Consider the following 14,586-nt stretch of genomic DNA (forward strand, 5'->3'; position numbering starts at 1 on the left):
TTCAATCAAGATGTAAACAAAATTCACATAGACCATTTAATTGCTCCATCTCTTCAATCATCATTTTAGTCTAAAGGCTCCTGTTCCTTCTGTTTTTCTTCCTCTTTAAATTTGTTTGTAGGTGTTGTTTCCCTGGTAATTAACATTCTGTATCTAGAGTTGGTGGCGTTCTGGAGTTTGCCGACTGCAACCTTCCCGAGGTGATGGTACTTTGGTGCTTGGTGTGCATGGACCTGGCCGCCTCAGTGCCCTGACCTCAGTGCCTGCCTCGGTGCCACTAGAAGGCTCAACCCTCCTCCGAGTACGGGGGCTCCAGACAGCAGAGTGACTGGTGAGCAGGTGAATCACGGGGCAGGAAGTTTTAGATGAGCCTGAGGAAGAAGCTTCTTATAGTGCCAAGAGGGCTGCAGAATGGGATTTGAACAAGGGCAATAATAATAGCTCCTGTGTCAAAATGGCTTTACAGTCCACCTACGTCATCTTATCTAACCTAGCCTGTGATCGCGGGCTCTGCATATCATTAGCCCCTTTTATACATGGAAAGACAATCTTAGAAGAGCAACATGCCTAAGTTCATGGAATGAGTGGTGGAACCACAAGTTTATTTTTTTTTGTCCCTTAAAGACGTCCACATTGCTGGGCATAGTGGCACACACCTATAACCCCAGCAACTTGGGAGGCTGAGACAAGAGGATGACTAGTTCCAAGCCAGCATCAGCAATGGTGAGGTGCTAAGCAAATCAGTGAATTTCTGTCTCTAAATAAAATACAAAATAGGGCTGGGGATGGGACTCAGGTTGAGTGTTCCTAAATTCAATCCCTAGTAACAAAAAAAAAAAGTCCACATCCAGTGGGACCTAAACTGCCTGTTGGCAGAATATGTAGAGAACGTTCAGACACCAGCCAGATGGTGAATCTCTTTTCCTACATTTCAATGCTGGGACTTTCCACTGGGCCACCCCTCTTGCATCCATCCACCCATTCATCCATCTATCCACACATCCATATGCCATATGTCCTTTCACTGGGGACACAAGGCTAAATGAGGCCCAACCTTGCTCTCCAGGATGGTCATGGCCAGTGCACAGATGAACACGGGGGCAAAAGACGTTGGTGCTGACCTCTCCTCCTCACAAATGACAGCCAGAGAAAGCTTGCTGCAGGGGTCCCCACTCCATGTCCATGAAAGCACCTCAGAGGTACTTCCTGAGATCCTATTGAGGAGTTCACAGGGATCACCCAGGCAAGGTGAAGGTGAAGGACCCTCGGCACAAGAGAACTGCAGGTGCAAAGATCTGGAGTCTGGGAAAAGTGGAACCTGTGAGAGGATCAGCAAGTGTCTCAGGATGGCTCAAGTGGAGGTGGAAAGGCTCAGAATGACTTTAGACCTTGGCCCTGCCCACAAGTCATATCATACATATTAATTAACCCCCACCCATATTAAATGTGAATTATATATAACTGCCTAATAGTGGAGGCCAGTTGCAGAGACAGTTGATATAAAATCACCTTTTTTTTTTTGCTTATTGATTTTATTTTTTTAAATACACAATAGCAGAATACATTACACATATAGAGCATAATTTTTCATATCTTTGTATATAAAGTATGCTGACACCCAATTCGTGTCTTCATACTTTGGATAATCATGTCCAACGCATTCCACCATCCTTGCTAACTGTAAAATCACCTTTTGTAGACATTTAATTACACATTCATCAATTTCAACTTGGTAACCTTGCTTTATAATTTTTGGAAAATTTACATACATATAGAAGGAGGCTCTAGAATAAAGTTTTGGCAGCTCTACCTGCAATAGCTCATTGGTTAGTCAGGGACATTGCAAATAATAAATATTGGGCACTTGCTGCATGCCACGCACGGTGCAGCACTTTAGATGTGTTATTGCCTTTTATCCTCACATTTCCCTGAATTGTGGGTTGCAGTGGGAAAATAGCCAGAGAGGCCTGTGACCTGTCCCCTGCCCCCAAAAGACTTTAGGTGTCCTTCGGGAAGCTTGGCATGAGAAGCCCTAAAGGTCTTTGAGCAGGGGATGGGGCAGGTGGCCTGGGAAGGCAGCCCTCTTGGGGGCAGGGAACCCAGGCAGGGGGTCGTGCAGGACTTGAGGTGCAAGGTTGGAAAGAGTAGTCTACCCTAGCTCTGAGAGGGCATGTATTTGCAGGCTTTTTTTTTTTTTTTTTTTTTTTTTTTGCTTTACCAGCTCTGGCCTGGGTCAGTCTCTGGGGCCCAGAACTGGAAACTGATGGCAGAGGAAAGGAAGCCCTACTTCCTCCAGAGGGCGTTACAGGACAGCTTTTCCAAGACGAAGGTTGGTGCAGCTGCTGCTGCAAGATGATTTGAGTGACAACAACTGGGCTGGGCTGGCAGCCAGCACCTAGGGAGGTCCTTGGAAGGGCCCAGCCTGACTGGGAGAGAAGGAGCCTGGTCTTCCAGAGCCAGGCTGAGACCCAAGACCCACAGAGGAAGAGACCCTGGAGCATCGCATGAATCTAGCCACTACCAACTCCTATGTGAAAATCGGGGACGATCCAGACCCCTCATCTTACTCAAGAGGAAACCGAGGCCAGGGAGTAGTGGAGCTCTCCCAGGGCCCCAGAGTATGTTAAAGACAGGCAGGACCATGGGCCAACTCAATCTGTCTTGGCATTTGTCTTCAGGTATGTGGCTCAGTCACATTGTGGTGGTCAGAGACATTGCAAATAATAATAAATACTGGGCACCTGCTGCATGCCAGGCTCTGGATGGCACTTTAGGTGTGTTACCGCCTTTCATTCTCTCAAATTCCCTAGAAGCTGGGGGTACCACCTTCAAGTCCCTCGAAGAAAACAGATACACTGGAGGTCAAAGCAGAGCTTTACCTAAAGCCACACAGCTATGCTCAGCAGCTGGGAACCCTCGAAGGGTCTCTTCAACCCCAGGCTCAGGGCTCAGTTTTAATTTTGAGAGGGAAATAACAACATTCACTTTACTATTTTTCTAAGAATGTGTGATTTTGTTCGATGAAGTTGCTTTCTAGAGCAATAAAATGGATTCTTCTCCTATTCATACTTTCAATAAGGATGTTCTAATTAGCTGATCCTTAGCCAGGAATTTAAATTAATCAGGACATTTCTTGCCCCAAGCACTCTGGCTGGTTGATTAATGGAGACTTTGCCATGCCAGCTATGTGACTTTGGAGTGCAAAGCAGAGCAAATTGCCCCAAGGAGGCACCTAAATCCTCAAACCCAAATCCTCCCAACACTTAAGGTGCACTGGGACTTTAAGAAGGACAGTAACCTATCCAGGTTCACCGAAGAGATTGGCAGAAGAAGACAGAAACCCCTTCTATCTAAAGCCCAAACCCTTCATCTTGAAGCTCAGCTGTAAACCAACAAAAGACTGTTATAGTCAAGCATATTTACTTTTCCATTTCCCAGGAAAAGAAGACAGAAAGGCAAAACAAAGAATCCATGAGAACGCCTACTTGAGGCACACAGACTCAGAATTCTGGCTTTGGTGCAAACAAACGCATTTGAAGGAGTCACCTCCAGGAGGAGTCTTTCAACATTAATTCAACAAATATTTACTCTGGGCACCAGGGAGAACCCAGTGAACAGGATGTTCAAGGCTGATGCTCAAGGAGCTGGGTGTGGGGGGGGGGCGGTAAATACAACACAGAGTGCTAAGTGCTACGAAGACAATAAAACTGGAGGGCGTGACGCAAGAGGGATGGAGTGGGACTGTTTAGTAAGTCGTCAGGTATGAGAAATCTGAGTTGCAAGGAACAAGGAAGTCACGCTGAAAGAAAAGCATTCTAGGCAGAGAGAAGAGCAGGTACAAAGGCCCTGCGACCTGGGGACGGGCAGGCCGCTTGGTGCATTGGAAGAATAGAAATACATGGGACATTTTACATTTTCACCTAGCACTTTTTTATTTTTTCCTTAATAAAAAGAAACAGGTAAAAATAAATTTTAGTTGTTTTGTTGACCCAGGAGACAAAGATATTAATGAACTATACAAAATCTTCGCAAAAATCTATACGAAATCTTCCAAATCTCGAAGGGCACTTGGAGCGCTCAGTAACCCGAGGCGCCTGGTGGCTGAAGTGGGAGGTCGGTGTGGGCGAGGCCAGGGATCAGAATGAATGGGTTCCAGGGAATCCGGGACTGGTTCTGAGAAACCTGGCGAAAGCCCCACTTGGGCTCTCGGGGGCAGCGGCCCCCCGGCGGGTCGGTGCGCCCAGAGGGGGAGTCCCGGCGCTGCTCCCCGGCGGGGGCCGGTCCCCGGCTCCGGGAGCCCTCGCCTACGCACGTGGGAACGCAGCGCGGCTGGCCCCGGGCCCGCGCCGCCGACCGGCCCACTCCGCCAGGCCCCATTCCAGATGCCCGCGTCCGCCCGGCTGGGGTAGGGCCTCTCCGCCGGCCGCCCGCCCCGCCCCTTGGCCACGGTTTTGGTTTTCGGGTGCAGACAGGTCTGCATTCCTCTGAAGAGGCCCGCTCTGGCCTCATCAAAGCCGGCGAAATCAACAGTCGCCGTCACCCGGGACGCCGGCCTGCAGGTCCCGCGGCCGCCACCGGGGGCGCACGCAGGTAGGCGCGGGGAGGCTCCCCGCGTGCTCCACTCTGCGGGGACCCCGGGACTGGGTGGCCCAGCTCCGCCCCACCTCCCACCATCGCGGTCCCTCCACCAGCCCCACTAACCCAGTAGCACTTAGTCCCCAGCGCTTGTCTAGATTCCCCAGTTTTCTAGGCCCTGGACACCTGCCAAGGTGTCCAGCGGGTGCCAGCAGTGAGCCGGCCAGGGACCAAGGAAGGAGAGTACATGTGCATCGCGAGGCCCTTCTGCTTGGGGTGGTGATCGGTGGAGACAAACAGCGGTGAATCCACAGTCTGTGCATTCCGAGACTGGAGCCAGGAACAAAAAAGATTCCACTGTTCGGATGTTTTCACCCCCGAGGCTGAAATAACAGCGGAGGCCTGACTTCCCACGTGGTGTCTGTGGCCAGAATAGGACCCACATAATAATGGCTTAGATCAGGCAAGGGCCTTTCCCATTCCATGGTGCAATCTCATCCTCACAGCAACAACAGTACTCGTAGGCTGACGTAAGTACACAATGGGCACCTTGCCCTCTGCCCTCTCCACACTTCTGTTTTCTAGTGGCATTTCCAAAACCTGGCGTGGCAATATGTGATTACTAGGAATGGCCAGACCTTCGAGGGACCTACAATTGGCGGATCTCCAGAGAGCTAAGAGATAGGCCCAGCTAGTTCTCTACTTCTTTGTGACTCTCATCCCTCTGCCATGGGTCAGCATGAGAGGGCTTTTGGGGGTGGGCTTTCTTGTGAGGTCATGATATTACTCATCCTTCTAGAAAAACTGTCCTTTGGTTGCTTTTGCAAGAAGCACCTGGGGGGCTGGGGATGTGGCTCAAGCGGTAGCGCGCTCGCCTGGCATGCGTGCGGCCCGGGTTCGATCCTCAGCACCACATACCAACAAAGATGTTGTGTCCGCCAAAAACTAAAAAAAAATAAAATAAAATATTAAAAAAATTCTCTCTCTCTCTCTCTCTCTCTCCTCTCTCACTCTCTCTTAAAAAAAAAAAAAAAAAAAAAAAAAAAGAAGCACCTGGGCCTCAGGAGTAGCTTACCTCAGGGAGCATAAAATGACCCAGGCCAGCTCACCCAGAAGCATACCATATGGTCTGACATTTCCAAAGCTGCAAGACCAGATGCAAATGACTGTGTCTCTGGAGACTCCAGTTACATAGGAGGGTGTGAAGAAAGTGAGTCTGGGTCTGGGAAGAGCACATTGAGTAGGTGGATCTTAAATGGGAAAGTCAAAAAGGAGGGTCTGAAAGGGGGCTGAGAAAAGGGTAGGATTTGTAAAGGAAGAGCAAGAGATGAGCCACCTTCTTATCAACTGCCTTCCGTCCCTCCAGCAGGCCACCGCCTCCACTAAAAGTACTTGTGTGTACTTTGAGGGCACCTAGTCCTTGTAATAAACCTCTGAGGCAGGTATAAGTCCATAAAGTCCTCAATTTCACATTTCTAAAAGCTCTGAAAAAAAAAAATGACAACGCTTCTGTAACTTATCTGGTGCCAATTTGAAATGACATGAGTCTGTATTTATCCCACTCAGTGTGAATATTCATACTTTTGCTGCGAAAAAAAAAGTAATGTGTTTGATATTTGGGGTGCACTGCCCCAGCCTCCAGTGGGTGTAACACAGAGTATGTATGCTTGTCACCTTTTAAAAATATGAAACCTTTTGAATTCTGAGACACATCTGGCCTGGAGATCTTTGAGTAAGGGACTATGGACCTTGACAAATGAGAGAGCTGAGGCCTGGTAAGGCCTAGACAAGGTTTGCTAGATCACAGAGGAGCCAAGTGACAGGTTGAGGACTCCAGTCCTGCTCCAGCTTTGAACAGGGGACTGTGATTTCACCAGGCAAAACACAGGCTAAGCTTGGATAGAAATGCAGTGACCTGAACCAGAGAAGGTTACATGGGTCACTTATTGCCTGCAGGTGCAAGGGCCAGCTAGCTGTAAATGGAACCCGAGCAAAGGGACTGCCATGTTCCCAAGACATGCAGGCATCTCCAGAGCATGGGTGCAATGTCAGGTGCTTCAGCACAGTGGCTTAGAGGTTCCAATCCAGGGACTGGCAAGTTACTCTATTTCTCCATTAGTGTCCTCTGCTGTGTGGAGATATCTGCTTCTCAGTGATGTTGTCAACATTAAATAAGATATATTTGAATGCACTTACCATTATGCATGGATCCTAGTGAGCACTCAATTAATGTTAGCTGTAGCTACTACACCAGCACCCCCTTATCTGTGGGGAGTATATGTCATTACCCCCACTGAATACCTGAAAACCCAAAACTCTGTACATACAGTATTCTCAAAGACAGGCACACATATCTCTTGGAGCATTCCAAATGTCAATATGGACATGATGAGTATTCTTGTGTTGCCAAAATTTCTTGTTTTCAAGCAATTTTAATCATTCTTTTTACCCCCATTAAAACTGGCATAAAATGAATGTACTCAATACTACTGATAAAAAACCATCAAGATGGAAAATTTTATGTTACATATTTTTTCCTATGTTTGAAAATTAAGCTGGACACGGTGGCTCATGCCTGTAATCCCAGCGGCTCAGGAGGCTGAGGCAGGAGGATCACAAGCTCAAAGCCAGCCTCAGCCATTTAGTGAGTCCCTAAGCAACTTATTAGCAAGACCCTGTCTCTAAATAAAATATAAAGGAGGGCTGGGGCGTGGTGCAATGGTTAAGGGTCCCAGATTCAATCCCTGGTACCAAAAATAAAAATAAAAGACTGACATATATTAGGGAATACAGAAACATGTAAATAAAATGCATGTGATTTCAAGGAATTTCAAGTTACTCAGGGGCTAGGGAGAGGAAGGATATGGAATAAATTTGAGAAAGGTAGAGGGACAGAGTTCATAAATAAACTCTCCTAAAGACCTTGTCTGCCCACATTCCTGAACTTGGCCCAGGGTTATAGAGAAATTTCAGAGCACTGATATTCATGGGTGTATTCATTACATTTCAGGCCCTGTAATGGGCACTTGGGCAAAAGTAGGTAAAAGCATGATAACATTTCCAAGCCAGCAATGGGAACAGAAATATAAAGAGACAACAATGAGAAGCACAGAATGTGGTCAGCACTATGAGTTGACTTCAGAGCTCTCTGAACTCTTTGAGGAGTCTGAGGGACAGGACCCTATCTGCAGAAGGCAGCAGGGAGTTGAAAGGATGTCATAAACAAGCAGCACCTGAACCTGGTGGAGAATGCCTTCAGGAGACAGAGGTTCTCAAACCCTCTGGGGGGCTTACTAAAACATACAGATTGCTGGGCCCAGTGCCCAGTGTTTTTGATTCAGTAGATCTAGAGGTGGGGCCCAGGAATTTGCATTTCTGACTTCCTGGTATTGCTGTTGCTGTGCTCCAGAGACCACACTTTGAGAACCATTCAGCTAGATCACTCAGCTAGACCCCCAGAGGAGGAAGGGCATCCCAGGAAGTGGGGGAGAGTATGTGCAAAGGCACGGAGGAGCGGTCTATGCAACAGGTGTTCAGAGAGTAATGAGCAAATCGGCGAGGCTCGGGCACATGGGCTGCCAGGTGCCAGATGATAAAGGACTCATGTGCCAAGCCCAGGAGTTTGGACTTGGTCCTGGAAGATAAGGGCAGCCAAAGGAAGTTCTCGTGGAGGGGAATTGGTGAACAGATTGGCAGTTCAGCAAGATCACTTTGGAGGGCAGATGGATCCGGGAGGGGAGAGTGGAGGCAGAGAGACCAGCTAGGAGGCTGTCTGCACTGATCCATCACGTTCCTCTAGCCTTGATCCTATTGCTGTCCAGAGACCCGGCAGTGGGGAGCATTCAGAAACTCCGGCAGGCAGCAGTCTGTGCAAAAATAACATGGACAAACACGCCCAGGGCTGCGAGGAGTAAGCACTGAATTGCACACTCGATATGCACTCTCATCCAATAGCACGAACAGCCTCATGGTCAGACGTTGACACTGAAACTCAGAGAAGTTCAGGAACCCGACCAAGGTTAGGCAGAGGCAGATTCAAGCCCAGAGGGGAAGGCCCCTCTCTGTCACTCCGCTTTGTACAGCGTGGCTTCTTTAGGAGCTCACCTCGTTCCTTCAGGGGCTTTGTGGGAATGTGTGTGGTCTGTGTGTATGTTGTGAGTGCTCAGCGTGGCGTGTGGGTGTGTGTTCAGGGCAAGTGTGTGCCGCGGGTGTTCATCTTTGATTTTGTAAGTGCTCGGTGGGTGTGTGCATTGGGTGTCGGGTGCTCCTACAGTTCCCCCAGTTCTGTGCTGTCCCACTTGTCACTGAAGGTGTGTCTCCTTGGACTTTACGGGGACCTTCATGGAAACAGAGCCAGGGAGAGAGGACTTTTCAAAGTCAGTGGCTTTCTACATCTGGTAACAGATCAGGCTCTGGGAGAAAAGGAGACCATCCTGCCTGCCAGCTCCCTTGACATAAATTTGAATAATTCTCAGATACTCGAAGGTCAGTGAAAGAGAGCATGGGACTCCCCCTGCAGGAATCCCAGGGACATCGTAAGCTATGGCAAGATCTTTCCAGATACTGATTTTTTTAAAAAAAATTTTTAATTCACCTCAGGAACCAGCCACAGAGAGAGATGGGAAAGAAGAGGAAAGACGGATAGGGAGGGAAGAACTCCTCAACTGGGAGTTGGAAAAGCTGGGTTCAGGACTCCCAGCAAGTACTTGCTCCTGTGTGACTGTAGATCAATTCCTTCCCCTTCCTGGGCATCAGTTTTCTCAACCAACCAAATTGAGCAGCTAGATTCAATGATCCCTAGGTTCCTCTTTTAGCTCTGACCATCCATGCTTTTCCTTTTAAACGTACCGAGTGCAACTTTTCCAGGAAAATGTCAAACATTTCCAAGGAGCAGAGTTCCTGCATTTGCCAGATCTCTTTTGTCACTCTTCAGTTGATCTTGTCTGCATTCATGTCTGGGGATTTCCTATGATGTATGCATTTTCTGATTTCTCCAGCCATATTTCCTTGTTTGTATAGGTTGACTGTTGCAGAAACAGGGCGCTGTTGGTTTAGGCAAATACACAGTACCATGCCAACAGGAATATCCTGTTGACAAGAGCGTCTTTTACAGGTACCAGCTGTTTGAAAATGTGTGTTTTGCCCCCATCAGAATGGTCTTCAAATAAGCAACTGTTGTTTTTTTATTCCTAGTAAAATCATTTTCTTGAATGTAATCACCTAGAGCTCCTGGAAAAGTGAACGTACCAGGTGATTAATGCTCACGTCCACTTGGTTTTCTCCTCTCCTTCTCTGTTCGTTGTCTAAGGTTGCTGTAACAAAATACTGCCAACAGAGTGCCTTAAATAACAGAAATGTCTTGTCTCATAGTTCTGGAAACTAGACCTCTCAGGTCAAGGTGTGGACAAGGTCGCTTCCTTCTGATGGAGGGAAGGGGAGGGTCCTAGGCCTCTCCCCTAGGTTTCCTGGCAATCTTTGGTCTTCCTGGCTTGTGCAAGCATCAACACCGCACCTGTGTGAATGTCTGAGCCCAAATTCTCCTTTTATAAGGACGCCAGTCCCCTGGGATTAGAGGCCACCCTACTCCTGTATCACCTCGTTTCACTTAACCCATGACATCTGCCACTGTCCTACTTCTGAACAAGGTTCTGTCCTAAGGCACCAGGATTAGGACAAATTCAAATATGCATTTATGTGTGTGTGTGGGGGGGGACATAAATATAAACCCTTTCCTCATCAAGTTTTCTGTAAGGTGTGCAGTGCCATTTGAGGACACTCTGAAAGTGACTCTGGGGTTGCAGTCAACTTGGGCCTTCCTGGTCTTTATGGTAACAAGCCCTGTATGAAAGTTTGCTGCTGCCGCACGTACGTGCTCTTGTCTGCACCTCACCCGGGTCCCCCGGCTCTTGGAGGTAGGTTGAGGGGAGAGAGAGGCAGATGCCTGAGCTGGGAGTTCAGTAGGCTGGATCCGATCCCCCAAATCAACAAAATGAAGGTGAAGATCTGTTAACAGTTATGAAAAAAAAAAAAAAGGCCCAAGCCCCTCTGGATTCTGATCAAGCAGGACGGTTAGTTACTGAGAATGCAGCTTATTGTTAAAAAACTGTTTTCTTCTGCAATCATATGCAAATGAGAAACCCTTAGATGGCAGGGGGGCAAACAAGTTGGGGAAGAGGAAAAGAGTGTCACACATGGGCTTTTAGGAGGTCACATTTTCCCTACTTGGTAAAAACATTTAGGAGATAGACTGAAGCCAGAAGTCTGTTCATTTGGTTAATTACTCATTGTTGGGCACCCACTATGTGAAAGCTGTATGCTAACCACGGAAGAAATGAGCCCAGGACACCTTAAATAGTCCAGAGGGACACAAGAGTGGCAGCCACGAGAACAGTCACAGCCACAGGAGAGTGACCGCCATGGAGCTGGTGACTGCTAGGCAGTCCACCCGGGGTTCACCCGCCACACTTCCTGCTGCGTGCTTCCAGCCATTGGTCGAGGGCATCGGACATGCCAAGGCTGCCTCTTCCTGTTCCTGGGTGAGAGTGGGCTCCTCCGACAGGCAGCGTAGGCGCCAGGACTCCCAGCAAACCTCCTGAACCTTTCTTCAATAGGGTGGCCGTCCAGGAGGCCCCTCTCAGGCTCCCTTCCTTGTCTCCTTCGCTCGGGTCAGACTTGCGTCCTTGCTGGGACTGCCTCTTGCTGGAGACGACTCTGCGGATAATGTTACTCCTTTCTCACGCTGGGAATCCCCCCCCCCCACCGCGTCCTGTGGCTCCCTTCTGGTTTTCTTTCAGAGGCGTTGGTTCTAAGAAAGTCCCTGCATGTTTAATCCCATCTTGGCACCTGCTTCTAGGGGGATCTGAACTAGCACAGAGGTGGCCAAGACTTAGTGCCTTCCAGATTACAATGAAAGCCTGGATAAGCCAGGCGCAGTGGCACAGGCCTGTAACCCCAGCTTGCCCAGGAGGCCGAGGCAGAAGGATTGCAAGTTCAAAGCCAGCCTCAGCAACTGGGCAAGACCTTAAGCAACTCAGCGAGACCCTGTCTCTAAATAAAATATTTAAAAGTTCTGGGGATGTGGCTCAGTTGTTAAGTGCCCCTGGGTTCAATCCCCAGTACTAAAACAAACAAACAGAAAACAATGAAGGCCTGATGCAGTGGCCCGTGTATGTCATCCCAGCTACTCGGAGGGCTGAGGCAGGAGGATATCTCAAGTTGAAGGTCAACCTGGACAACTTAACAAGATCCTGTTCAAATTTTTTAAAAAACTAAAAGGGCCAGGTGTGGTACATGCCTGTAATCCCAGCAACTCAGGTGCTGAGGCAGGAGGATTGTAAATTTGAGGCCAACTTCAGCAACTTAACAAGAGCCTGTCTCTCTTTTTTTTTTTATAAGTGCTGGGATGTAGCTCAGAGGTAAAGTACCCCAGGATCAAATTTCCAGTAAAAAAAAAAAAAAAAATAAGATTCATCCCTGGGATGCAAGGATGGTTCAATATACGTAAATCAATAAATGTTATTCACCACATCAATAGACTTAAAGATAAGAACCATATGATCATCTCGATAGACGCCAAAAAAGCATTCGACAAAGTACAGCATCCCTTTATGTTCAAAACATTAGAAAAACTAGGGATAACAGGAACTTACCTTGACATTGTAAAAGCTATCTATGCTAAACCTCAGGCTAGCATCATCCTAAATGGAGAAAAACTGAAGGCATTTCCTCTAAAATCTGGAACAAGACAGGGATGCCCTCTATCACCACTTCTATTCAATATAGTTCTCAAAACACTGGCCAGAGCAATTAGACAGACGAAAGAAATTAAAGGCATAAAAATAGGAAAAGAAGAACTTAAATTATCACTATTTGCCGACGACATGATTCTATACCTAGAAGACCCAAAAGGGTCTACAAAAAAAGTACTAGAACTAATAAATGAATTCAGCAAAGTGGCAGGTTATAAAATCAACACGCATAAATCAAAGGCATTTCTGTATATCAGTGACAAAACCTCTGAAACGGAAATGAGGACAACTACTCCATTCACAATATCCTCAAAAAAATAAAATACTTGGGAATCAACCTAACAAAAGAGGTGAAAGACCTATACAATGAAAACTACAGAACCCTAAAGAGAGAAAGAGAAGAAGATCTTAGAAGATGGAAAATATACCCTGTTCATGGATAGGCAGAACTAACATCATCAAATGGCGATATTACCAAAAGTTCTCTACAGGTTTAATGCAATGCCAATCAAAATCCCAACGGCATTTCTTGTAGAAGTAGATAAAGCAATCATGAAATTCATATGGAAAAATAAAAGGCCCAGAATAGCAAAAGCAATTCTAAGCAGGAAGTGTGAATCAGGCGGTATAGCAATACCAGATTTCAAACCATATTACAGAGCAATAGTAACAAAAACAGCATGGTACTGGTACCAAAACAGGCGGGTGGACCAATGGTACAGAATAGAGGACACAGAGACTAATCCACAAAGTTACAACTATATTATATTTGATAAAGGGGCTAAAAGCATGCAATGGAGGAAGGATAGCATCTTCAACAAATGGTGTTGGGAAAACTGGAAATCCATATGCAACAAAATGAAACTGAATCCCCTCCTCTCGCCATGCACAAAAGTTAACTCAAAATGGATCAAGGAGCTTGATATCAAATCAGAGACACGGTGTCTGATAGAAGAAAAAGTTGGCTCCGATCTACATATTGTGGGGTCGGGCTCCAAATTCCTTAATAGGACACCCATAGCACAAGAGTTAATAACAAGAATCAACAAATGGGACTTACTCAAACTAAAAAGTTTTTTCTCAGCAAGAGAAACAATAAGAGAGGTAAATAGGGAACCTACATCCTGGGAACAAATTTTTACTCCTCACACTTCAGATAGAGCCCTAATATCCAGAGTATACAAAGAACTCAAAAAACTAGACAATAAGATAACAAATAACCCAATCAACAAATGGGACAAGGACCTGAACAGACACTTCTCAGAGGAGGACATACAATCAATCAACAAGTACATGAAAAAATGCTCACCATCTCTAGCAGTCAGAGAAATGCAAATCAAAACCACCCTAAGATACCATCTCACTCCAGTAAGATTGGCAGCCACTATGAAGTCAAACAACAACAAGTGCTGGCGAGGATGTGGGGAAAAGGGTACTCTTGTACATTGCTGGTGGGACTGCAAATTGGTGTGGCCAATTTGGAAAGTAGTATGGAGATTCATGGGAAAGCTGGGAATGGAACCACCATTTGACCCAGCTATTGCCCTTCTTGGACTATTCCCTGAAGACCTTAAAAGAGTGTACTACAGGGATACTGCCACATCGATGTTCATAGCAGCACAATTCACAATAGCTAGACTGTGGAACCAACCCAGATGCCCTTCAATAGATGAATGGATTAAAAAAAAAAATGTGGCATTTATACACTATGGAGTATTACGCAGCACTAAAAAATGACAAAATCATGGAATTTGCAGGGAAATGGATGGCACTAGAGCAGATTATGCTTAGTGAAGCTAGCCAATCCCTAAAAAACAAATACCAAATGTCTTCTTTGATATAATGAGAGCAACTAAGAACAGAGTAGGGAGGAAGAGCAGGAAGAAAAGATTAACATTAAACAGAGACATGAGATGGGAGGGAAAGGGAGAGAAAAGGGAAATTGCATGGAAATGGAGGGAGACCCTCATTGCTATACAAAATTACATATAAGAGGTTGTGAGGGGAATGGGAAAATAAACAAAGAGAGAAATGAATTATAGTAGATGGGGTAGAGAGAGAAGATGGGAGGGGAGGGGAGGGGGGATAGTAGAGGATAGGAAAGGTAGCAGAATACAACAGTCACTAATAGCGCATTATGTAAAAATGTGGATGTGTAACCGATGTGATTCTGCAATCTGTATTTGGGGTAAAAATGGGAGTTCATAACCCACTTGAATCTAATGTATGAAATATGATATGTCAAGAGCTTTGTAATGTTTTG

The sequence above is a fragment of the Urocitellus parryii genome, chromosome 4 (assembly GCF_045843805.1).
Source record: "Urocitellus parryii isolate mUroPar1 chromosome 4, mUroPar1.hap1, whole genome shotgun sequence".
In the NCBI taxonomy this organism is placed as follows: Eukaryota; Metazoa; Chordata; class Mammalia; order Rodentia; family Sciuridae; genus Urocitellus; species Urocitellus parryii.